Raw genomic sequence first — 24,835 nt, 5'->3', positions numbered from 1 at the left:
CCATGCAGCCTGAGTACGAGTGGCGTCTTCCCCACGGCGTCCAGGGAGCCACTGCCGTGAAGGGTCTAGCACTTTTGCAGTTTTCTTCTTGCCTTTTGCTAAATATAATTGTGAAAAATTGTTTTAAAATTCCATAAAACTTTGTACTTTTGCAAGTGACCATGTAGAGAGATTTGAAAGCAGAGAAAGCAGTAAGGAAACGCTTTGGAATAGGTTCTTCTTGACTGTAGGCTGATTGCGGGACAGTGTTTTTCTTTCTCTGAGAGCAGTTTCCAATTAAATGGAGAGAAACCGCATGCTTTGAAGACATTCTGTGTCAGTGTTTCGACCAGTGTTTCTGGGTTTTCACATGCTTCGTATCTAGTTATTTTAACTCCGTGACAGATGAGGATAAAACATTCACTTTTCTGATGAAAACTGTGTGTTTCTGTAAGGACCACGATAATTGCACAGGTCGGGCTTTTCTCTCCCCATCCGAGGCTGTCACTGGACTTGTCTCCTGTCTCTCCGGGTTTCCCTTCCCCTGGCCTTCAGTCTTACTGCCTCTCAGTTTTCTGCACGGTAATTCCTCTGCCTGCCTTAGGAGTTTTGACAAAATGATATATGTAACCATCACCACCAAAATTAAGGTGCAGAACAGTCCCTTTTCCCTAAAACGTCCCCTCATGCTCCCTTGTAGGCAGGCCTGCTCCCTGTGCCACACCCTTGGCAACCACTGATCGGTTTTGTTTTTCCTGAATGTTTCCTGAGCACATGGAATCATAAAGTATGTAGCCTTTGCCGTCAGGCTTCTTTCACATGGCGTGATGCGTTTGAGATTCATTCATGGTGTTGAGTGTATTGGTAATCTGGTCCTTTTGCTTGAAGAATAGCGTTCCATTGTCTGGATGTACTACAGTTTGCTTAGCCATCACCAGCTGAAGAACATTTGGTTTGTTTCCGGTTTCTGGTAGTTATGAATAAAGCTGCTTATAAACTTTCTCTTATAGTTTTTGTGTGCACATGTTTTCATTTCTCGTGGGGAAGTACCTAGGAGTGGGGCTGCTGGGTCACATGGCAAGCGCATGTTTATCCTTTATGAGAAATTGCCCACCTGGTTTCCAGCGGCCGCACCATTCTGGCATTCCCGCCAGCAGCAAACGAGAGCTCTCGGGGCTCTGCACCCTTGCCAGCCCTCAGTCTTCCAAGTTCTGTTCGTTTTCCAGCGATTCTAATGGGTGCGTGGTTTTAATTTGTATTTCCCAGTTACTAATAACGTTAAACACGTTGTCATTTGCTTATTTACCACCAGTATGTCTTCTTTGGTAAGAAGTAGGTTGCCTATTTTCATATTATTGAGTTCTGAGAGTTTTTTATGTACTTTTGGACACAAAACCTTTACCAGATGTGTGCTTTATAAATACCATCTTCCCTTCTGTTATTTGGTGTTTTTAATTTTCTTAAGTGTCTTTTAAAGATTAGAAGTCTAATATTTTGATGGAGTAAAATTTACCGATTTTGTTTTCTTTTGTGGATCATGATTTTGGGGCTGAATTCAACAAACCTTTGCCTAATCCAAGGTAGCAAACATTTTCTCTCATGTTTTCTTCTGAAACTTTTGGAGCTCTAGGTTTTATGTGAGCACCATGATTAATTTTGGTTTTATTTTCTCTTCTTATGGAAGGGATGAGTTGAGACTGACAGACCGGTCAGTGTATGAATGTCCAGTCGCTCTAGCAACGTTTGTTTAAAAGGCTTTTCTTTCGCTGTTGAATTGCCTCTACACCTTTGTTGAAAAGCAGTTGGCTGACGGGTGTGGGTCTGTTTCTGGACTCTCTTCTGTTTTGTTGATTTATGTGTCTCTTTCGCCATGTGTCTTGATTATAGCAGCTTTAAGTCTGGAAACCAGGTAGTGTGAGTCTTCCAACTCCTTTCTCAAAATGTTTTTCTGTTCTCATTCCTTTGCCTTTCCATATCACTTTTAGAATCAACTCATTGATTCCTACCAAGTATCCTGCCGGAACTGTGACTGTTGCAGGCATCTATAGATAAATTTGGGGAAAACTGATGTCTTAACTATACCGAGTGCGTCAGTGAAAAAGGATTCTGCTTTTCCCATTGAATCACTTTGTTGTTCTTTTCAAAAATCATGAGTTGGAATCTGGCTCAATCACTTAGTAACTGTATCAGCTTAGAAAAGCTGCACCATTCATCTGAGCCTCAGTTGCTTCATCTGTCAACTGGAGGAAGAAAATCCTTACTTGCGTTTTAGGATGGTTGTGAGGATTAAGTGGGATCATATGGGCAAGGCAGCTGGTGTGGAAGCTGTGGCCCCTACGGAGCCCGTGCACTGAGACCTGCTCTGGGGCAGGAGCTCTGTTCACGTTTCTCCAGCGCGTTTGCCACCGAGGCCCGCCCATCTTTTTGAAGTCTCCTTGTAATTACTAATTGTTCCGATTATTCAAAGAAAAACTCACATATCTTTGAGCCATCATTACATACGTATGTCTGTGTGTATTATGTATGTGCCTACGTATGTATGATGCATGGATTATTCATGCATGTGTATATGTATATATCAGGCATGTGCATATGCACACACTTTAGGCATGTATATACGTATGCGTGTGTATGTGTATGATGTATGCATTAGGTGTGTATATGTATTTTGTATGTATGCACGTGTGTATGTATAGTCTTTAAAATGTTAGGTTCAGTGCTGGCAACAGTATGTGGAGACTGGTATATTAACATGTTTCTGTTGTCAGTGTAAGTTGGTACAATCTCTTAAGAAGAAGGCCGCATGTCAGTACATATAGTCTGTGCTATGGTGATGACCCTGTCTTTTGCCTCTCTCTTCATATAATTCAGAACTGTGGGAAAAGGCGTGCACGAAGATGTTGTCCCAAGCTTTATCTGTATTAGCAAATGTGAGAACAACTTGAACGCCCACCGACAGGGGACGTTTTTGGTGGTTTGTGGTCCATTTAGGTAATGGTATATGATATGGGCATTAGAAGGTAGATGCATGTGAGTTACCGAAGTTCACTGAGGTTATGTCCGTTTATAAGTTGTGTGTGTGTGGACACGGCCCAGAGGGGACTAACCACGGGAGAGTAATAGTGAGGCCATTTCAGACCGCTTTGCCGAGGCTGGTGCTCTACCCACGTCCACCAGATATACTCACCCCAGCCCTTCAAGGTGGGTGGCACGATCCTTTCTTTTCGGAGGAATGGGCTGAGGCCCTGAGTTGTGCCCTGGCTGTGTAGGCAGTGAGCCCTGACGGAGGTCCGACTTTGGATTCTGGGCCCTCTGCACCAGTGCTGTACTGGGTGCTGCTGGTAGAATAGCAAGATTGGGCTGCATTTTTATTTCTTCTGTACAATTAAGTGATTCTGCTGTTATGCTCACATTCTTTAAAAGTTAAGTGAGCCCAGTGGCTTCAGGAGGGGAATCGCGGGCTCTATCTTCATAGGCGCAACGATATTCAAAGCTAGGGGCTGGCAGGCATTCCGTGTGTGCTGGGCCCGGACTCTGCAATGGCCAGTTGGCTTGTGCACTTCAGAAAGGAATATTTTCTGACATCATTTTAAAGTCTTGTTTTCCTTCTAGTGTTTTTTTAATCCTCAATATATTGTGAATGCAAGGGAAATTCAAGGATGAATCACTTAATATAGTAACACAGATAAAATAATCATATTTACATTGACAGTGGAAAGGTTCATGCATAATTCAGGTAGTTAATACTCGCTGATTTAATTTACTAGGCAACGCGGTATTGCTGTGCCAGACGCAGCGTCGCTATTTGTTATGAAGGATCGAACAAGTGTCCAGAGCAGCGCTGTTTGCGGTAAACTGATTAGGCTTTGATGGCTGCCTGCAAAATACAAATGGACTAATTAAGGTGTTTTGATTCAAGAGTTTCATAATACAGCTGATCACCCATTCTCGTTTTATCCATTAGCCTGGTTCCATTAGGTCAGCTGAGGTTGACATGTTCTTTTGAGTGAGGAATATTGTCGATGGAAATGTCCTTGAAAGTGAAAATTATTTAATTTATAATTATGTAAAATTTCCCAGTGGAAGTCTCTTCCAAATATAAAATTCTCTGTCCCTTGTGCACCTGCTCAGCAGGCTTTGCCGTGATGTGCGGTGCCCGCAGCATCTCTTGCAGTCCCCGCGGGGGTTTGCGTAGGCTCCTTTTGGTTGCATTTGGTGTCTGTGACTGCAGGGCTGCCCTCAGCCAGCAGAGAACAGGGCACAGGCTGTGTGCCTTCACTTGTGCTGTTTCTCTTGCCTGGAAAGCCACCTGTCCTCTCTCCCTCCCCTGAGATGCCACCATTTCTTTCTTAAATGGCTCAAATGTCATTTCTCCATGAAGCCTTGCCTACTTTCCCAGACAGCTCTGTGCTATGACTGAGTGCCAAGTGCAGCACTGGAGGTTTAAAGATGAATCTGTCACAATCCTTGCTTGCAAGGAGCTCAGACATAGAAGGAGGCTGACAATTCCCATACAAGGTGGTACACACACACACACACACACACACACACACACACACACACACACACACACACACACACACACGTAATATTGGTAAGTGCCAAGTACAGGCAACCAAAAAAATAAATGAAGGAGTGCATAAACACACCTTTTACTTGCCTGATGAGAAAGCTCTCCCATATGTGCACACAAATACGCCTTCTTAGACATTCTATATGTGGATCCTGGTTCTGCTACTTGGTCAGTGTGATCCATGCCTCCCTCCTCTTTCCACATCCTTGAGAGCTTTGAAGATGGCGACCAAGCTTCCCTGGAATTCCCTCCTTCCTTCGTGTCAGCGTTTCCTGTTATCACATGGCTTCAGGCTTCTCACTGATTCTGTCCTTTCTCTGCATGGGCTCGGATTGGTCTGTGTCAATAGCATCTGCTTATTGAAAGAACAGAGAACTTTTGCATTTTATACTCACCTCCTTTAATGTACTGATACCGTCCATTTACTTACTCTGTGACCTTGGTGAAGACTCTTTTTTTTCCGGATTTTCATCTGCAAAATGAAGACATTGGGAAGGATGCCCTGCACGCGGCCTTCTAGCTCTTCCCATTGCTTTACGTTAACCCACAGGCCTTGCCCTGTCCTCACCTCAGTGGACTGCGGACAGTAGTTTTCTCACGGAATTTGAGGGAAATCAGATGGGAGGTCTATTGACAAGAGCCAAATTTGACAGTGAAAAAACTTAGAAGAAAAAGGTCTTTCCTAAGCCACTGTTTTTTTCTGAATGACTCCTCCATTCTGTTGAAAGGTTGTGAGACTAAAATGCTTCAAGGAGAAGAAATATTTTTACACTATTCAAGGTTCCTCTTACCTGTCCTTCTAGATACATATTCCCCAGACTTCCACCTGGAGCCGTGAAGAGGGTGCCTGTCACCAGGTGGCTTGGATGGCCCGCGCAGGTGCCTTTCTTTCTCTGATAGCTTTCTTGCAAGCGCTCCATGGAGACGACAGAGCAGCCTGTCATCAGGCAAGCCCGTGTGGGAAGGCGTCGGGTGTCGCCTGCCCCTGTCATGGCTCCCTTAGGTTCTCTGTTCCCTTGTGTCGGTACCAGGGAGTTTTGATCTCTGTCTGCTTTTCACACTTTAAAAAAAACAACAAAGTGACTGTTCCCTAGATGTTGGTTTTACATGGGCTCTGCACATAGTAGGTGTTAAGTAAATCCTTGGTAATTTAGTTGAGAATTGCACCGTGCACATAATGACTCATGGATTCATTCCATTTACATTGACCACCCATTCTGGTGGTAATTTTCTCAAGGAGACCACCTGTTTTCGGAAACTCGTGGGTCTCGCCCCAGCCCATACGAGTTCAGCTTAGCTCCCTGCAGGTCAGCACGTGTTCTCTGTGCGACCACGGGGCATCACACTGAACACAGCGAGGTCACCACATCGAGGAGCTCACAGCCGTCTGAGACCATTCCTGCCTCTTCAGTCTGTCCTCGCCTAGGCCCAGGTCTCTTGTGGCTTAAAAAATGATCCTGCCTTCCCAGTACACCCAGTTGACTCTGTCTCTGAGCTGCCCCCTGTATCAGACCATCGCTCAATGAGTGCTTTCGTTTTACACTGGCTTTCTCTATTTGAAAAGGAGCCACAAGTTAAGTAATCAAAAAGCAAGGCAAGTGGGCCAGGAGGCAAGGAGCATTAATTCAAGGTGTGTTAACCATTCGCACGCCACTTCTTTCTTTTTATCACAGGGGGACGATATCTAACTGCTGAAATCACCAACCACTGCCTTGGCACAAGGTTGTGCACATTAGAAGGGAGAGATGACAGTTGTGTAGACTAATGGGATCATTCCCTCCTGTGTGGGGAAGATGTGCCATCACTTTAGGTTCCACGGCAGACATTTCAGTGGGCTCCTACGGGTACAGGCCTTTACAGCCCTGCAGAAAGCGGGGCGTCTTCCACGTACCAGCAGGCACATCCAGACCATAACCTGATGTCCAAACCAGTCCCACTGAAACACTTTGTATAGATCCTGTTGCCCGGGGTTCAAGTTGTTGCCAAAATACATGGGGCAGTGTTTGCAAAACTGCAGGACAAGCGTCTACAGTTTCTCTTCTCACCTAGCTTGCTGCCATCCTTTTAACCGTCCAGTGTTCAGGCCCCTAGGACGTGCATGTCAGTTTTCCTGTGATCTTTCAACTCTCTCATTTTGCTGAGACCCTATGCTGAGCACAGAGGAAACTGACAAGTCAGACGTGGCTCTTGGCCTCCAGGAGCTCGGGAAGCCTGCGTGGAGAGCCCTCTGCCACAGGTAGCCTCTCATCCTGTGTCTTGTTTTCTGTGAGCCTTCACTTTTTTTCATCAATGCAAAAATGTCTTCTTGTCCCTCCGTATTTTTCTGCCCTTACTTCTTATTTTGCCATTATAATTGAAATCTCCAACTCATATTACACAGAATTCTAGGTATAGATCAATAAATGTTACTTTGTAGAATGGGATAAACTAAAAGAAATGCTGACCATTTCACACAACCCATTATTGTGCAAACACGATGAGATGCTGTCTTTTAGGAAAGGGTCATGTGGTTTAGTGTGTACTTGGCACAGGAATTTGTTACTCCTGCCAGATATATCAGCTGAGTTGGGAAAACGGGCTGTTGGATTATGTCATAGAGAGGTCTGCTGTTAGGATGTGCACAAAACCACAAAACCACAAAACCACACTAGAGAAACGGTGACTGAAATACACAGAGAAACAGGAATTCATTTTCCCCAGGAAAGGCCTCACTGAAGGACTGCCATTTCTCCTCAAAAAAGAGTAGAATTTTGGCTGGTAGAAAAGAAGGACATGGCATTAATAGAGGTGCAGAAGCGTGAACGTGGAGCAGGATGCCGGGGTGTGCCTTGAGGGCAGGGCGTGTGAGGGTAACCCAAAGGGTAACACCCCACCCTCCGGTTGCTTCCTCTTACGGAGATGTGAGATAATTCTTTGAAAGCAGAAATGTTTTTAGTTATTGTTAGTTCAGCGTCCTGATGAGATAATTCTTTTATGAAGAAAGTATGCACTGAACAGCCTAAATACTACTCAGGCATCATTTTTATCCAGTATCAAAATTTAAGTGTCCTTTATGGCCACTCTGCTTGTTCTGTGTTCATCCACCCATTCAACAGACATTTTTCCTGTACCTCCTCTGGCCGGGTAGGGTAGTTTCCCAGAGTTAAGTCACTGTAACTGACTCATGAAGGGTCTGTCAGAATTTACTAGATGGATAGGTGAGTGCATGATAAGCCAGAGGGCCACACGTACGAAAGAGTGTGAGTCAAAAATACCATGTTTGCTGACTTGGAGAAGTACCTTGTTATGTTATGGCTGGGCCGTGGGGCGTACATGAGGCCAAATTAGGAAGAGCCTCGAAGACCCTCCATTCATTCCTCAGATGTTCACTGAGCACTGCTGCGTGCCAGGCACCGTTGTGAGTGTTCACTGAGTACCTCTGTGTACTGGGCACCCACGCGTGTATGTTGGGGCCGGGGCAGTGCACAGGTGAGGTCCGTGTCCCCACGGCATGGCCCCTGGCCACCGCCCTCTTCCCGGCCCTCCTGCCCTCCCACCCAGGCTCCTGGTCTAGTCAGCCTCGTACTCCTCTCGCTTTAGACTGAGAGCACGTGCCGAACGCTTCCACTTCCTTCATCCTGCTGACGCCACCTGATCCTTGAGAACCCAGCTCAGACACCCGTCTTCTGGGGCGGCTTCCCAGACTGGCTCCCCAGCGTGCCACCAGCCCCTCTCGGAGCGCCCCAAGCACTGTGCTCATCTGCTGCGTCCGTTTGCTTCTCCGATTCCGCCCCCCCCACCGACCGCGGGCTCCTTGAGGGCAGAGACCAGCCCTGTCTGTGTCCACAGCCGCAGCTCCTCGGAGGGCGACTGTGTGGACTAGGGGTCAGGATTGAAGCTGCGGCCCAGCGCCGAGAGGGCGGCCGAAACAGGCTGTCGGACCGTGTTCCTGTGGGCGACTTGCCCCGTCGCGGAGCTTGGGGACGTTTGTGAATCGAGGGATTACACCAACTGCCTAATGCGACCGGATGGCAGCCTCGCGGTTTTTGAAATCTTCCGATGGCTCCCCAGTGCCCACAGATCTGGTTCTCCATTCTGGCTTCAAATCAGATCTGAATCATCCGGGGATATTAAAAAACAAAAATGCCCGCGTCTCATGCCAGGCTGACCAAATCAGAATCTGAGGTGGGCTTTGTACAGTCTCCCAGGCAGTTTTAATGTGACCGACAAGCGTTGGCCTGTACCATGCGACCTCTCCCTTGCAAGGCCCTGTTTCTCAGACTGGCTCAACATTGGCACCACCTGGTGACCTTAAAAACTACCGACCCTGGGACCGTCCCGTAAATTCTGATTCAGTTGGTCTGGAATGTGGCCTGTGCATTGACTTTGTCGTTCCAAAGGCTCGCCAGGTGAACGCCAGCTTCTGCCATGATGGAGTTAATTGGTGGCAGGCTTGCCCTCCTGCTGTAAACCGCTAGGAAATTGGGGAAGAAAGGATTTAAATAATAGTTGTCGGACCACAGAAAGACGACAAAAAACCAGCACAGCACTGTGTGACCCCTGAAGGAAGAGAAACAATGAGGTGAGCCCTCTGATTGCCTTGGCGTCCTGCCAAGGTGTGGGTAGCAGGAACTCAAGCCAGGAATATGGCAGCTTTGCTGAGCTGAGGGGATGCAGGTCAGTGTTTAGGAAGGCTGAGGTGGCTGAAACTGCGGGGCAGAGGACCAGGAAAGGATCTAGCAAAGAGAGAGCTCCAGATCTGCATAGGGGTCACCTTCAGCTCACTGCTGAACCCTAAGCCTTCCCCATGGAGGCAGAGACCCCCGGGAGCCAGGACAAGAACCACCAGGGCTGTGAGCTGCACGGCGCCACGGGCTCACTCTCACGTGGCTGGGGGCAGTCATGATGAACACCTGCGGCTTCTCAGGCGGAGCCACCGCCAGGTGAGGGCCACCCCTCACGCCTCGGGCCAACCCAGCTCGAGACTTGCCCGAGAGAGCTGAAAAACAAGCCTGGGAAAGAGCAGGCTGAGCTCCTTCACCGCCAGCCGAAACCGGCTCCGACACTCTTGGAAGGAAGACGAGAGAGACGCAGACCTCCGGGTCTCAACACGAAACCCACCAACACCTGAAAAGAAGGAGAAACACAGGAAGCATCACATGGAGAAGAGTCGGTGCCTTGCAACAGACTCGGAAATGATTAGGCTGTGAGCGTGTCGGCATACCCCGATGTGGCCACAGTTATTAGAGCTGTGCTCAAGGATTTAATGAAACATAGAGACAGAATGAGGAAAGAAACAAGAGAAAAAGAACAAATGGGAACTTTTATTGCTGAAAATACCATTGGAGTTGTTTGTAGAATACATAAATACATTATATAACTTAATAAAACCACCCAGTTAAAAAGGGTGCAAAAATTTGGCCCACCAAAAGAAGGTATATGAATGGCCAACACACCTGTGAAAAGGTGAGGACGATCATAAATTTTCGGGGGAATTAAAGGCGAAACCACCATGAGACACACCTGCACAACTGCTGCCCTGGATAGTCAGCGAGGAGTGGAGGAAATGAGACACGTGTGCTGCCGGGGACAGCGTAAAATGGTCCATCCACTTTGCAGGACTGTTGGTGGTTTCTTTGCAAGTTAAACCTGTAGTTCCCGTGCAAGGAAGCAGTCTTCTCACTCGGTACTTACCCAGGAGAAATGAAAACTTGTATCTCCGCAAGACTTACACATGAGTGTTCATCGCATTTGTTCAGGACAACCCCAAACGGGAAATAACCCCTGTGTCCAACAGCACATAAATCAATGGTTGTAGGATTGTGGAGTACTCTTGGCGATAACAAGGAACAAGCTGCAACGCACGTAGAAACAGGAATGGGTTTCATTACGCCGCCAGACACAGAAAGTACATACTGTGTGATTCCACTTGTGTGAATTCTAGAATAAGCAAACCCATCTAGGGTGGTAGAGAGCAGATCTCTGTTTTCCTGAGGGCTGGGAGCACTGTGAACTGCCCGACAGGGGCAGAGAGGAACTTTGGAGGGGCGATGATGGACAAGCTTTATCTTTTTTGCTGTGTCAATTATCCGAGTGTATATTTGTCAGAACTCTTTGAACTTGACACTTGGATGGGTATAATCTGTCTTCTGGAGATGGTGCTTCGCCGCCATAGATTTAAGAAACGGCACCACTGCCCACACAATGTCTGGGAGTATTCGGTCTGCAGCAGAGTTTGAGAGCTACTGCCTCGAAGGCCCTTCGTAATCTGGCCTCCGCCTGCCTCTCCATCTCAGTTCCTCCCTCTTTTTCCGTCTGTCGCTCTTTCTGCTCTGGCCAGAAGCCCGCCCGCTATGACAAGCGACTCCCCGATCGGGGCATCCCATGTTTGCTTGCTTTGCCAAATGCAGTTCCGTTTGCCTGACAAGTCTTTCCCCCACACCGTCTGCTTCCCCCCCCAGCCCTTCGTGGAGACCCGTTGCCGTCTCGCGTGTTTCCCCAGGGCCCTTCCTGCCTGGCTTGTCTCTGTCTCTGTGGCGTCTTCTCCTACCCTTCTGTGAGAACTTGTGGTTTCAGGCCCTGCCTTTCCAGCCCTGTATCCTGGTGCACAGCTGGCCCGGAGCCAGAGGTGTCTAGTGAGCAGGAGATGCTGAATGAACAAACGAACGAATGAATAGATGGATGGATGGATGGATGGATGGATGGATGGATACATGGATGGTTGAAGGGATGAGGAAGCCTTCATGGAGGAAGCCAGGAAGATGGGGCTCAGAGAGGTGAGGGCAGCGTCCTGATACAGGGAAAGAGGAAAGTCGGGAGGGAGTTGCAAGGAGGTTTCAGCAGTGGGTTAATATTCGCATTTATATGCCCTTGAGTTGACACTGAGCCCTGAGAATGTTTACAGGGCATTTGGAACCAGCCATAAAGTGACATCAGAGTGCACCAGCCCACCCCTCCCCGGCACCTTATATATTAAAGATTCTGAGAAGTGACTGGGGGAAAGGAAATTAATTTTCCATTGACACTGATTTTGATCTCAGCTCATTTAAGGGCTGACCCAGGAATCTTCTACAACCAAGCAGGGACAGCATCCCGGAGACTGGACTAGACGTGCCCTGTGAGCTGCCACATTTGCCAAGAATTTCCCGTATGCGCTGTGCTTAGGAAGACAAAAGCTGACACACAGTGTGATGTGAGGCCGCCCACGGCCTGTGGGCCATGGACGTGGCCGCTCCAGGAGACGCGACGCTGCCCTGGACGCGGAGGGTCGGGGGGAGACTCGCTTGCTGGCTCCCTCCACCCCAGCCCCCTGCCCCCGCTGTGGTTCGCTGCGCTCTTCCCAGGCGCCGGGCTAGGCTTGCTGCTCCCGCACGTGGGCTCCTAGACGTGACGCCGCCGGCCCAGCATGCCAGGCCCACCTCTCCACCAGGGGAAGCGGAGGCCAGAGCGGTTGAGAAGCTGGTGTGCCGCATTCGCGTGGTGTGTGGGTGTGGGGCCCGCCGCCTCTGACCGTATTTAAGTGTCCCGAGTATCTGAGCGGTTGTGCTGTTTGCTTCGCTGTGCTCCTTCTGACCCAGCCTCCTGCTTGAGATGATGTTTGTACCCGACAGCATTTAGAGAAATTATTTTTCGGTAAGAGAATTCTCTCAGTCTAAACGAGGGGGGCTAGATGTGAGCGCCCAGCAGACGGTTGTGGTTGTTTGTGTGTCCCTAGGGGAAATCTGGTGCAATGGAGACACACCTGGCGCTGCTGGGGCAGAGGTTGTTTCCAGCTCCAGCTGCAAGGACTTCGTGCCTTGACCTTTGCAGATCTCTCTTCTCATCTATAAAAAGCAAATGTAATACAAATCTAGTAAGACTTCATGATAATCAAGTGAAAGCATGTGCGTAACCTTGCAGCAGGTGGGTGGGCTTCACATCACGCAGATGCTCAGGGGGTCGTCTCCTTCCCAGCTCTGCTCTGCCCAGGTCCAGTCTCAGTGTTCTCTGCACTCCTGGGGACCTTAAGCTTTCAGCGTCACTGCGGACTGAATGGATGACTCTTTCGTCATTTTTGTGGCCACATTTGAGCTGGTGCCAGCGCTCTCTGGCCAGGGTGAAGAGACCCCCAGGATTCCCTTTGAAGGTGAGAACCGAGAGGCGAGGGGCTCGTGAATGGGCCCAGGCAGGACAGGTGCTCAGGCCTTTCCCTGCCTGCGGCTCCCAGCGCCCTCCCGCCTCCCTCAGCGCGCGGCCTCACCTGGGGAAGTGCTCCAGGAGCTTTCCTCCTGAGGGCTGTGCAGGCAGAGGCCCTGGGCCACCGTCATTCACCTGTGATGGCAAAGCCAGCCTGTGGTGTTACTGGTGTGGGCGCCTCTCACCTCCCCGTCCCCCTAACCCCGATCCACCGCTCGGCACCTGTGGGACCTTCCTCCATCTGCCTCAGTCTCCTCATCTGTGAAGTGGGCACAGTAGGCTGCAGGTGGGAGTGCACAGGCTGGCGTGGGCCCCGCCATCCGTGTGTTGTCTGCACTAAGAAGGTGCTCAGTGTATCACAGCTGCTGCCGCAGCTGCTCCCTGCTCACCGTTAAACATTTTCAACTTTGTCTTTTGAACCAATTTCAGATTTACAAAAAAGGTGCCAAAAGAGTACAGAGAATTTATTCCTACCCTTCCCCTGGCTTCTCCAAGTGCTAATGTCCTGCATAACCACGGTAAAGTTAGTGAGCCAGGAGAGTAACCTTAATACAATGCTCGTAGCTCGTAACCCTGTTGTGGTTTTCCGGCCACTTCTCTAGCTTCCATTTTCTGGGTCAGGATTCGGTGCAGGACGGGGCAGTGCGTCTGGTAGTCAGGCATCCTTCATCCCCTCTCATCGGGATGGTCCTCAGTCCGTCGTTGTCTCCCATGGTCTTGACACGTGAGAAGGGTACCGGCCAGCTATTTTTTTTAGAGTGTCCCTCAATTTGGGACTGTCTGATATTTCTTGGTGATTAAACGGGTGTTACGCATTTTGGGCAGGAACAGCTCAGAGCAATGTGTGCCTTTCTAAAGGCATCACCCAGGAGGCACTGGTGCCTTTATGTCTCGTTCCTGACGATGGCAACTTTGATCCCGTGGCTAAGGAGGTACCTGTCAGGTCTCTGCTCAAAAGTTGCTAGTTTTCCTCTTATTGAAAACTAAATATAAATATTGGTGGGAGGTACTCTGAGACTCTAAATATGCTGTGGGGTTCAGTGGCTGTGAGGCATCGGGGGAAGTTCCCTCTCACCCTCCCTGTGAGGAGGAGTGGGGGGCAGCATGGCTCTCAGCCTGCCCACACCCGTCTCTTTAGTCTCCCCTCCCAACCCTGGGGGCTTCTTATCCGGGTGTTCCTTAGGTAGAAGGTGGGCTTGCCTCATAATGCAGTCTGGATCCCGCCCCACATTTCATGTAAAAACAGTCCCCGAATTCCTTTTGCTTCTCATTGCAATTCTACCATTCTTTTGAAAAGGACAACTCATGTCTGGAAAGCCAGTACTGCTAGAATATTAACTATCAATACATTCAAATCGTCATCTTGGTGATAACTGCTTTTCACTTTTCTTGGTGAAGTAGAATAACACTGAGTCAGAGCGACTATTTGGAGAAAGGAAGGAGTCAAGGAACACAGTGGATCTGGGGCTCCTGGCTGTGTGGCGGTTGAGCGGGCGGCGTCCTTGCGCTTGGACCGTTGGTTTCATCTCCCCAAGAGGCCGCGAGCGTCCGCCTTCATCTTTGTCAGGAGGGAGGTGTCCTCCCTGAGGAAGCAGAGGGAGCTGAGGCTTGTTAAACCCACCGCCCTTGTTCGTTTTCTCGCTCATTGCTCACAGCCGCCCAGCAGGGAGGGGGCCCTCATCGTGTCATCGTGCAGAGGAGCCCAAAGCTGGAGCGAGGCCGCCTGCCCCGGGCACCCAGCCAGCAAGTGCACGGCGGCGTCTGACCGCGCACGGGTCCTCGGGCTCCCGGCTGCCACCTTTCTCTTCCTCAGCCGTGCCCCCGGCAGGGTGGCCAGAGGCAAGGACTCAAGGGAGGCAGGAAACCAAACGCCTTGGCGGCGGCTTGGCTCCCATTTGGGGAGGAAGTTCTCTGCCCTCGTTGTGCATCTGTTTTGTTTTTAATACTAATGATCCTTTGCGATGACTTATTGACTGTTCACTAATCCTGGCTTACCTCTGGCTTAATGTTTTCAGCTGACACAGAATGTTACTCCTTTGTAATTTATATTATTTAGCTATTCTTAGCCTTTAGAGTGTATGTGTCTTAGGTGAGTGTAATTAGAAAGGCATATTTAGCACACAAGGGATAATTTTCTCTTATGCAGCTGTGCATTAAGAAAAAAAAGCATCTGCGGGACTATAAGGTTTCCATTCATAATAGAGATTTATTCTCCCAGAGGCTAGGAAGCTGTAATCCTCTGAAAGCTCTTTATATCAATGCTGAAGGTACTCCTTTCATTCATTTATTTATTTAATTGGTAAGCGATGATTGAACTCCTCCATTGGGCAGCGTGCCAGGCTGTGAGCCAGCCCTGGGGGCACCGCCGTGCCTGGAGGGACTCTCAGGGCTGGGCCTGAATTTAAGTGGGTTATAATGACTGTTTCTACAGCGGTGCCATGGCTGTCTATTACAGGGAGTTAGGAGTTGGGCAGGTGTGGCATTAAATTCTGCCTTGGACAAGCTTTGCGACTGGCTGGACCAATCACAAGTCCAAGCCACAGTTTCTTTTTTCTTTTTTTGAATTTTTAAATTGTATTTATTTTTCTATACAGCAGGTTCTTATTAGTCATCCATTTTATACACATCAGTGTCTACACGTCAGTCCCAATCTCCCAATTCATCCCACCCCCACCCCACCCCGCCACTTACCCCCCTTGGTGCCCATACATTTGTTCTCTACATCTCAAGCCACAGTTTTATTATCAGCACGTGGGAGGCTCTGTCGGCCAATGGCCTTGAGAGGTGAGGTCTTCAGAGTCAGTGGCTAAGTGTAAAGCCATGTCTGGGTCTGTTGTGACTTGTTTCTGTCATTGTGGTTCAGCTGCTTGTGGCCCAGCACTCAGTCCCAGGCCCTGAGGGAGCTCTGGCCAGAGCTCGGCGGCTGGCCTGCCAGGGTGCCCTGCTTGTCTCCACTGGTCCGCGTCCCATCTTTCCTGCCTTCATGCAGCTGGGGTCCAACGTCACACTGGCAAAGGGTCAGCCTGGTTTCCTCTTGTCTCCAGCCTCTTCCGGAACAGTCTGACCCCCTCCTCATGCTCTCGGCAGGGCGTGCGGCATGGTGGACAGCCCGGGACGGGGCTCAGTGGACGTCTCTTGGACAGTCGGGGTGGTGGCTTTCCCTGGCCTGCCGAGGAACCGTGGAAGGTGGGTGGTGTTAGACTGTCAGCCCCAGGCTGTCTTCACACGGGTAACAGGGTTTGAGAGGAGCCCAGCTAGCACCCTGCTTGCACAATCTAAGTTTGGAACATCAGAGAGGTGTGTGCAGGAGTGGCATGGTCAGCTCACCAACCCGGAGAAGCTAGGTGGGAGGGCCGGCCTGGCTGTGGCCACGTGGGCTCCCCAGCGCCTCACCGTGGAATTAGCGTGTCCACACAATCAAGGGCAGAGCTGAAGTCCGTGATTCTCACCCGCAGGGCCGGCTCTAGGACTCGGGCCAGCCTGCAGGGCCAGTGGAGGACAGGGAAGGGGTAGAGCCCACAAGACCCATCCTTTCCCATCTCACCAGTCAGGGAGGCTGTCCTCCTCTCCCCATCTGCACGTGGTGGCTCTCAGAGTGTGGTCTCTGGACCAGTAGCTTCAGCATCCTGGGCTCTCCTTAGAAGTGCAAATTCTCGGGCCCCGTCTGGACCTGCAAATCAGAAACGCTGCTGTGGGGCCCAGCACTGTGTTGAAACGAGCTCTCCTGGGGACTGACGCGAGTTCTGGGGCAGAGCTCCTCAGTGAGGAGAGGTGCCGGGCAGAGGTGGGCTATAAAATCCAACCAGAGAACCCCGGTATTGGTCTCTCAGGCCTCAGGGTGGCCAGTGGGAGTTGGGGTAGCCAGTGTTTTCCATGTGAACCAGGGCATGGAAGAGTGAGGGAGAGAGTCCTCGGGGAAAGTCCTTCACGTGGAAACAGGAGAACGGAGAACACGCTCTCTCCGCAGAGGGGTGGTCTGGGACATGCTGCTTAATCTTCCTTAAGCCTCCTTCCCTCACCTGCAAAATGGGGCTAATGAGCTCTTCTCTGAAGGATTTTGAGGCTTAAACTACACGATGCATAAAGAAAGTGGAATTCAATGTATAGTAATAGATGGCCATTAAAATGCAGTTTTATTTCCTTAACCTCTTTTCCTGTTGGCCGAGATGTTCTGGAGGATCTCAAAATGGGAGAGCAGATTATAGACCAGAAGAAGAAATTCTAGGCGCCAGAGTCAGCCTTTGCTGTCGGGGACAGAAGCCCAACAGAGGGCTTACAAGGGCGCCCCTCAGTCTCAGCTGCTCAGCTTTCATCCTGGGCGTGGGACTCCTGAGGTCTGGGCAGGACAGGCGGCTCTGGTCTTGGCCTGTTGTACCAGCTGAGCTGGAAAAGAATTCTGTAAAGCAGCTGTTAAATTGCCTCCCACTGTGAAGATAAAGGGTGGAGGTTCCGAGGGGGGTGGGATTTACCAGGGTCACCTGCTCCGGGGACCTAGAAGTGCCATGGCTGGCCAAGCGTCAGAAAGTTTGTCTTCTGTTTAGAGAAGGACGTTTGCTGGAGTGAGAAAGGGGCAAAGGCCACAGGCTAGAAGGGTTGTTGAATAACTGAAAACATCAGCAGAAATAAATTAAATCAGGAGCAGCCCAGTTCCAGGGAAAGCAGAGCCTCGTGACACGCGGGCTTTGCAGTGGTCACTGCCTTGTATCCTGAGTAGCCTCGTCGGGCTTCGGCAGCCTCTGATTCTTGTACGTCTCTGGCGTAAAGCCGTAATTTCATCTCAGCCATCTGAAAGAATGAGTGTCCATGCTTCCAGCCCAGGTTAACAGACCATGTGGGCCCAGGCCTATCAAAGAGGCAGCGCACAGCGAAGGGACCTGACTACGGTTCCACACTCGAGGTTGGAATGCCATTAGGCGCTTAACGAAGGTGCCACGGTGTGAGTCTGATGAGATCAAAGGCAGACCTGTTGTCGCGGATTTAACGTTGGATGGGATCTTATAGTGCACTTGGCATTGGGCCCGGAGTCTTAGGGTGGACTTGAGCTCTCTGTCCCGCCCATACCCATGAAGGGCAGGTGCCAGGTCTAATGGTGGAACGCCAGGAGTCCTCTCCCTGTGGGCCCTCGGCTGAGATGGGGACAACAGGCACTGACTTGTGTCCTGTGGAGGAGGGTGCACGATGCACCCTACGTTTCTCACATTAGAGAAGGTTGTCACAGGTGTGGGAAAATGAGAATGAATCTTGTGGTGTAAATTTGGAACTTGAGGTATCACTCTGAACTCCCTGTTTATTTCTGTATCTTATATATATACTTATATCCATATCTATCTACAGCAAGGTGCCAATATATATGTATGTATGTATGTATGTACAGACACATATTTCTCAGGTTTGTTCACTGGAAAAGCCTTGAAGCAAGAGCATCTTAGTAGCAAAAGAAAATTGTGTTGTTAGAAAATTGTCAATGGATGCTAAAGCTAGTGAGTGAGAGTTTAATGAGGAATAAGGTATTTATCACCTCTCAAAGCATCTCCACACAAATTGCTTGTTAATTACTAATGGAAAAATAGGAACAGAACTTGCAGACACCATTATCGTCATTATTTCATTATCTATCTATCTATCTATGTATCTATCTATCTTCTGTCTCTATCTGAAGAGAGGGAATTTAAAAATGAGAGAAGATGTGAAAAGTTGTTGAGTTGGGTAACGGGGTGGTTTTTGTACTTTCCTTTCAAATTTTCTGTCACTTTGAGATAATATTGAAGTTAAAAGTTTAAAAGATAAACCTTAAAATCATAGAGGAAAACAGGGGAGAATAATATTTTATAACCTTGGAGTGTGGAGAGTGTTTCTAACCATGATTCAGGAGCCATGAAAAAGGTGCAAGGGACATAAAAAAGAAGACTGATGCATTAACTGCAAAAAAATTAAACATTTCTGCAAGGCGAAGAACATCGTAAATAAACCCAAAGATACTATCCAAATGTGAAAAAATATTTGCAGCTTATATCAGGCAAGGAGTAATTTCCTCAATATATAAAACCTCCTAGATATCTGGAAGAAAAAACCTGACAGGTCAATTAAAAAAAAGAATGGTCAAATGATGTGAACATGTGCTCACAACAAAAAAGATGAAACGGCTGCTTTTCTTGGTACCAGAAATCAGACTTTTGGCCTTTTAACAGTCCCCAGACACATCTTCCTCCATCTGGACCTCATGTCCTGACCCTTCTCAGTCACCAGGGGACTTCTGGGCTTCTTGAGGAGGAGCTGTTTTGATGGTTGGTGTTGCTCAGATCCATTCCTACTAGAAGGGTGTTTTAGTTTATGAATCCAATGTCTTCACTTAGCAGGAGGCTCTTCAGGTTTTCTATTTCTTGTTGGTTCCGTTGGTAACGTGCCCATTTTACCTGAGTTGTTGAATCTATTGCCACTGAATTGTCTACACTCTTTCTTTACCGTCTTTTTCATGTGAGCACGATCTGTACAGATACTCGTTTTCGTTCCTGATGTTAGTAATTAGTTTCTCACTTCTTTTTTCCTTGATCAGCCTAACTTAGAGGATTGTCACTTTTATTGATATTTTCACAAAATAGGTTTTAGCTTAATTGATTTTTTTCTCCCATTATTTGTCCGATTTCTATTTAATAATTGCCCAGTCCTCCCTTCCTTGCTGGGTTGTTTGCTCTTCCTATCCAACTCTACACCTGACACACACGGGCTTTTTTCCCCTGTATCCTTGTATATACTAGGACGCTCCTCTCTGATGTAATATATCACAACTGTCTTAGATATCTAGGGGCTTGTGTCTTTGACTAGACCTGAGCAAGCCCTCAGGGGTGGCATTGTGTCATCTGCCATAGTCCCTTACACTTAGTAGACATTCATTCGGGGTCAGTGAGTGAATGAGTGGGTGGATGAATGAATGAATGAATGCTGTTCTGAGCAGTTTGCATACATGAAAGAGAGAGGGCTGTGCAGCCATGCAGCTCTGCATTTGAACCCTGGATGTGCTACTCCCTGGGTGTGTGGCATAGGCCAGTCACCTAACTGCTTGTTTGCGAAAACTGGACTTTCCTTGTAGGGCTCATAACATTAGAGCCCATATGTGAAGACAACTTAGCATTGCATTTGACACTTAGTAGGTGCCCAATAAAAGGTAGCTCTTGAAAGACCTTTCATTTTAGCTCAAATAATAAATTATATTGATAGTATACCTAGAAAGTAACTTTTCTCTAATTCTTTGCCCATTTCTGATTTTTATAATAGTCTTCCCTCAAAGTAAAGACCATCGCATGTTCTAAGAAGGGAAAGTCTTATGGCAGAGTACTGCATTGTTTCTCCTTATATTTTGATGAAATAAAGCTTGGACATCCTTTGTCTTTTATCACCCCACTTTATGGCTTTATTAAGATATTCTAATTTTGGGGGACTGAGGTTTTTTTTTTTTTTTAATCAAGGAAGAAAGGCAGTAATACTCAATTTTAGAAAATCTTTTCTGTGCTTGATTTTCATAAATTACATATTTTCCCCCATAATTATATCTTTTCCTTGCTTCTCTAGAGTAAATAAAGAGCCAATTCCAAGAAGATAGAAACACAGACTATTTCTTCTTTGTTATATGGTACTTGACAGTTATCTATCTCTGTGTATTTTTTGTTCATTTCCCAGGTGATTTCTACTCTATCACTACCTGGAGACAACTTTTAAGTTTACCTTAAAAAACAAAAAAGACAGTGTGACATTTTTATTACTTCACAGATTTTGGCTTTTCAAGGCCATAATTGAGAACCTGTTTATTTCCTTGACCACCATGCTTGCAATTTGTGGAAGCTGCCATGTATGTGTTGGGTGATGGATTGGTTTTATTTGCTTATTTATCAGTTAATTTACTCAGACATTCATTGACACAACATTTAGTGAGCTTTCTGGGATCAGGGACCAGACTGTATTCATTGTTCTAAGCACAGATCCTGGCACTCAGAAAGTACCCGGGAAGTGACTGAAAAGAGGAATGAAAGAATAGACCAAACAGATGAGAGCCAGCTGGACTGAGAAAGTCGTTCCAGAAAGGTTTATTTGGATGTGTGTATGAGGGGGTCTTACCTTCTGCTCACAAACAAGGGTTTTCAGAAGTATAAAATTGGCAATCCTTTTGAGATGACGGTACAGTGCTTTATGCTATGGGAAAATCTGGGACTTTGGTGAAACCAAAATATGATCCTTGAGTATTTTTTAAAAATCTGTATTTCACGGAGTCCTTTTAAAGTAAGGCAGTATAGCCATCTTACTGGAGAAGGCATGGCTTTTGAGAGGCCATGAAGTAGGAGTAACATTTATACAGGTTGAGAGAATTAGTAGGACCAAAGTTCAAGGGACCCTGTAAACATATAGGTCTTGAGGAGTGGTGGGAGGTGAGTTGGAACAATGAGCTTTTAAAATGGGACTGAGGAACTTGAATAGACATTTCTCCAACGAAGATGTGTACAAATGGCCAGTAAGCATATAAAAAGATACTCAACATCATTAGTCGTTAGGCGAATGCACATCAAAACCAAAATGAGATACCACTTCACCCCCATTAGGATGGTGATTATTAAAAAACAGACCAAGCAAACAGGAAAAAAAAACAAGTATTGTTGAGGATGTAGAGAGATTGGAATCCTTGTGCATTGCTGGTAGCAATGTGAAATGGTGCAGCCATTGTGGAAAATGGTATAGTGATTCCTTAAAGAGATTAGGTACAGAATTATCATGTGATCTAGCAGTTCCACTTCTGGGGATATGCCCAAAGGAATTGAAAGCAGGGTCTCAAACAGATATTTGTACACCCATGTTCATAGCAGCATTATTCACAATAGCCAAAAAGTAGAAGCAACGTAAGTGCTCGTTGACAGGTGAGTGGATAAACAACATGTGGTATATCCATTCAGTGGAATATTATTCAGCCTTAAAAAGGAATTAAGTTCTGATATAAGCTATAGCACAGATGAACCTTGGAAACACTATGCTGAGGAAATAAGCTAGTCACAACAGGACAAAAATGCAATGATTCCACTTACATGAGGTATCTGGATTAGTCAAATCCATGGAGACAGAAAGTAGATGGTGGGTGCCAGGAGCTGGGGGAGAGGGGAGTAGATTTGTTTTGTGTAATTTGCATAGAGTTTCAGTTTGGGAAGATGAAAAATTCTGGAAATGGATGGTGGTGATGGTTATACAACAATGTGAAAGTACTTAATGCACAAAACCATACGCTTAACAATGGTTAAAATGATAAATTTTATGTTATGAGTATTTTACCACGATACGAAAAATGTTAAATAAAATAAATGGCACTGAGGGCTTCCCTGGTGGCGCAGTGGTTGAGAGTCCTCCTGCCGATGCAGGGGACACAGGTTTGTGCCCCGGTCCGGGAAGATCCCACATGTACGGAGCTGCTAGGCCCGTGAGCCATGGCCGCTGAGCCTGCACGTCCGGAGCCTGTGCTCTGCAACGGGAGAGGCCACAGCAGTGAGAGGTCCGCGTACCGCAAAAAATAAATAAATAAAAAATAAATAAATAAACAAATGGCATTGAAACACGTTTCACATTTCCTCCTGTTTTAAGCCGTGTTGCCTTAGGGTGTCAGGTGGTGACGTCGCAGAAGGAGAAAGGAACCTACTTAGTGAGTGCATATATGTCCTGCTACTTCGTTTTCTCACTGAATCTTCATTAAAGTCCAGTGAGATAGGTGTTAATTATTGTCCCCACTTAACACTTGAGAAACCGAGGCTGAGAATGGTGAAACACTACGCCAGGCTGCCTTGCCTGTCTCTGGAATTTCTGTACTCTGGCCTTCCCAGAGGAAAACCACTCTCCACCTAGGATGGCCTCTGACAGCATGCATACACAGGTGGTTTTCTTTAGTTCTAAATAATTGTGTAGCTGTGGCTGCCTCTCTTCTGGAGAGGGGAAACCGGTCAGTGAAAGCAATGACTGAGGGCTAAATGCCGTGTCTTGCCTGGAAGGCTTATTGAAGTGTGACTCTTGAAGCGTAGGGAGGAGAGCAGGAGGACAGGTGGGCAGGCACCTGCTCTGCCGTTGGCAAGTGTGGCTTCTCTTGGCTCTTGCAGGTGGGAATGTGCTTGAGTCCCCACCTTGAACACGTGGTTTTGAGGCTCCCGTCCGGCACTGTCAGCCCCAGACAATGCTCTGAGCTCACCCTCACTCTTCCCTTTCTGGAAAAGGCTTCCACTAGGGTCATTAGTGACCAGTTCATCGCCATTAGTGTGATGGCCGCTTTCTCAGACCCTTTTTACGTGGATTGGCTGCAGCAATGGGCATTCTGGGCCTTCATCCCAGAGCTCCTCCCTCCTTGGGTTTCCAAGACACCAGCGTGTTGTCTCTTGTTGCTTGTGCTTTTGGTGTCATGTCTGCGAAACCATTCCTAATCCAAGGTCATGAAGATTTCCTCCTGTTTTCTTCTTAGTGTTTTATCGGTAAACTTTTTATGTGAGGGACCGTATAGTAAATATTTTAGCTTTGCTGGCTGCCTAGGGTCTCTGTCGCGTATTCTTCTTTGGTTTTGTCGTTTGTTTTGTTTTACAACCTTTTAAAAATGTGAAAACTGTTCTCAGCTCCAGGGCATACAGAACCAGGCTGCGGGCCAGATCTGGCCCTTGGGCCATAGTGTGCTGACGCCTGTGGTTTAGGACCTCACCGGGGAAGGCTGAGTCATTTTAGTGAGAAGTTGAGCTGGGTTTGAGATTTCCTGTTGCTATGGTTACCCTTGGTGCAGCACAGGCTCCGAATTGTGCTGGGGGAAGGGGAAGAAAGTCGGGGCTGCTGAGGTAGGTACCAGGGGTTTTTCCCATAATGGTCCTCCATCCTCAGCCCTGAGCCCTCCCTGCCCACCAGCACCTGGCCGGGGTCTCTCCACACCTTCACGCCACCCCCAGAGGCTTCTTACTGGGTGCCTGCTAGGTCTGTGCCAGGAGCAGCTGGGGCCCTCTTGCTGTCCTCGTGCTGCCTCAGTCCTAGGTCGGAGCCGTGCCCCTGGATCCTGCGTGTGGGCTCTCGGCGTTCCTGCCCTTCCCCCAGGAGTAGCCATCCCCTGCCTGGTATAGTGGTGGGCAGTGTGTATGAATGGGTTTCCTGCCTCTGTCTCTAGTGGCATTGCTTTAGGATCCTGGCTTGGGACCGGCTCCTGGCCCTCCCAGCAGCGTCTGCCCTCCCCTCACTAGAACGGATGTTTACCCCTGTCTTTGTGCCCTTGGCATTGGCTCCCCCTCCTCCGGAAGCTCAAGATTTTGCTTTAGAGGAGAGAAGGGTCTGGATGGGGTCGGGATGGGGGTAGGGGATTGGAGCTGGGGTTTCTGTTTCTTGTTCTTCCTATGGTGGCTCCTGACCCCTTCTGCCAGGCCTGTACCACCAGGGAGGCTCCCCTGCACTCCTGCCCCTGCCAGTCCTTTGTGTAAGCCCCCAGGGAGGTCCTCGGAGAAGACCCGGAGTGGGTGGGAACTGTCCTTGGGCCTGGAGAGTCCTCACTATCAATAGAGCCCCTACTCAGCCTTTAGCAATTCATTAACGTCTGAGCTGATTCCTTCCTGCCAGCTTGTATGGTGGCTGCCTCTGCCCCTGGTGAGATGTGTCCCCACCCTGTCCCTCCTGGAAGGACCTTGTTCCTCCTTGGCCTTCTGGCTATGTGGTTGCCCTGTGACCTTATCTCTGTGGGTTCAAGGAAGTGTCATGAGTTTGTAGCTTGTCAGCCTTACTCGCTGTTAGCCTGGGAGCCACGTTCTAGCTCCTTGATGGGAGTCCCTCCTCCCCCCTCAACCTGATCTGTGTGTTTAAGTGATGCTGATTGAAATGTGTTTTTCTCTCCCAAATGCTATATCCCATCACAGAGTAATTCTGGAGCTCCTTTCCATTCGTGTTTCCAGGCTGAGAATTGTAGGTGTTAGATACAGGGCATCATGGGAAGAAAGATGGTACCAGATGTCAGGTGCCAGGTGCCAGCCCTGGGTGAGAGTTGCCCGTGGTAATAACGTACCAGTTGGGATAATCTTCAGCCTTACCTGAGTGAAGTCCGCTGCCTGGGGGAATGGCGGGCAACAGAGAGTACTAACTTACCATTTTTTACAT

General features: G+C 48.2%; 1 protein-coding gene across 6 annotated transcripts in view; it reads left to right on the top strand.

The window, feature by feature from the left end:
• The window catches only part of TRAPPC9 (trafficking protein particle complex subunit 9), a 526,641-nt gene that overhangs the window by 299,154 nt on the left and 202,652 nt on the right, over window positions 1–24,835 (top strand). The window lies entirely within an intron of this gene.

The sequence above is a fragment of the Lagenorhynchus albirostris genome, chromosome 17, assembly GCF_949774975.1.
Source record: "Lagenorhynchus albirostris chromosome 17, mLagAlb1.1, whole genome shotgun sequence".
Taxonomy (NCBI): domain Eukaryota; kingdom Metazoa; phylum Chordata; class Mammalia; order Artiodactyla; family Delphinidae; genus Lagenorhynchus; species Lagenorhynchus albirostris.
Note: the sequence above shows the minus strand (reverse complement) of the source record. Positions and strands in the feature narration are given on the sequence as shown.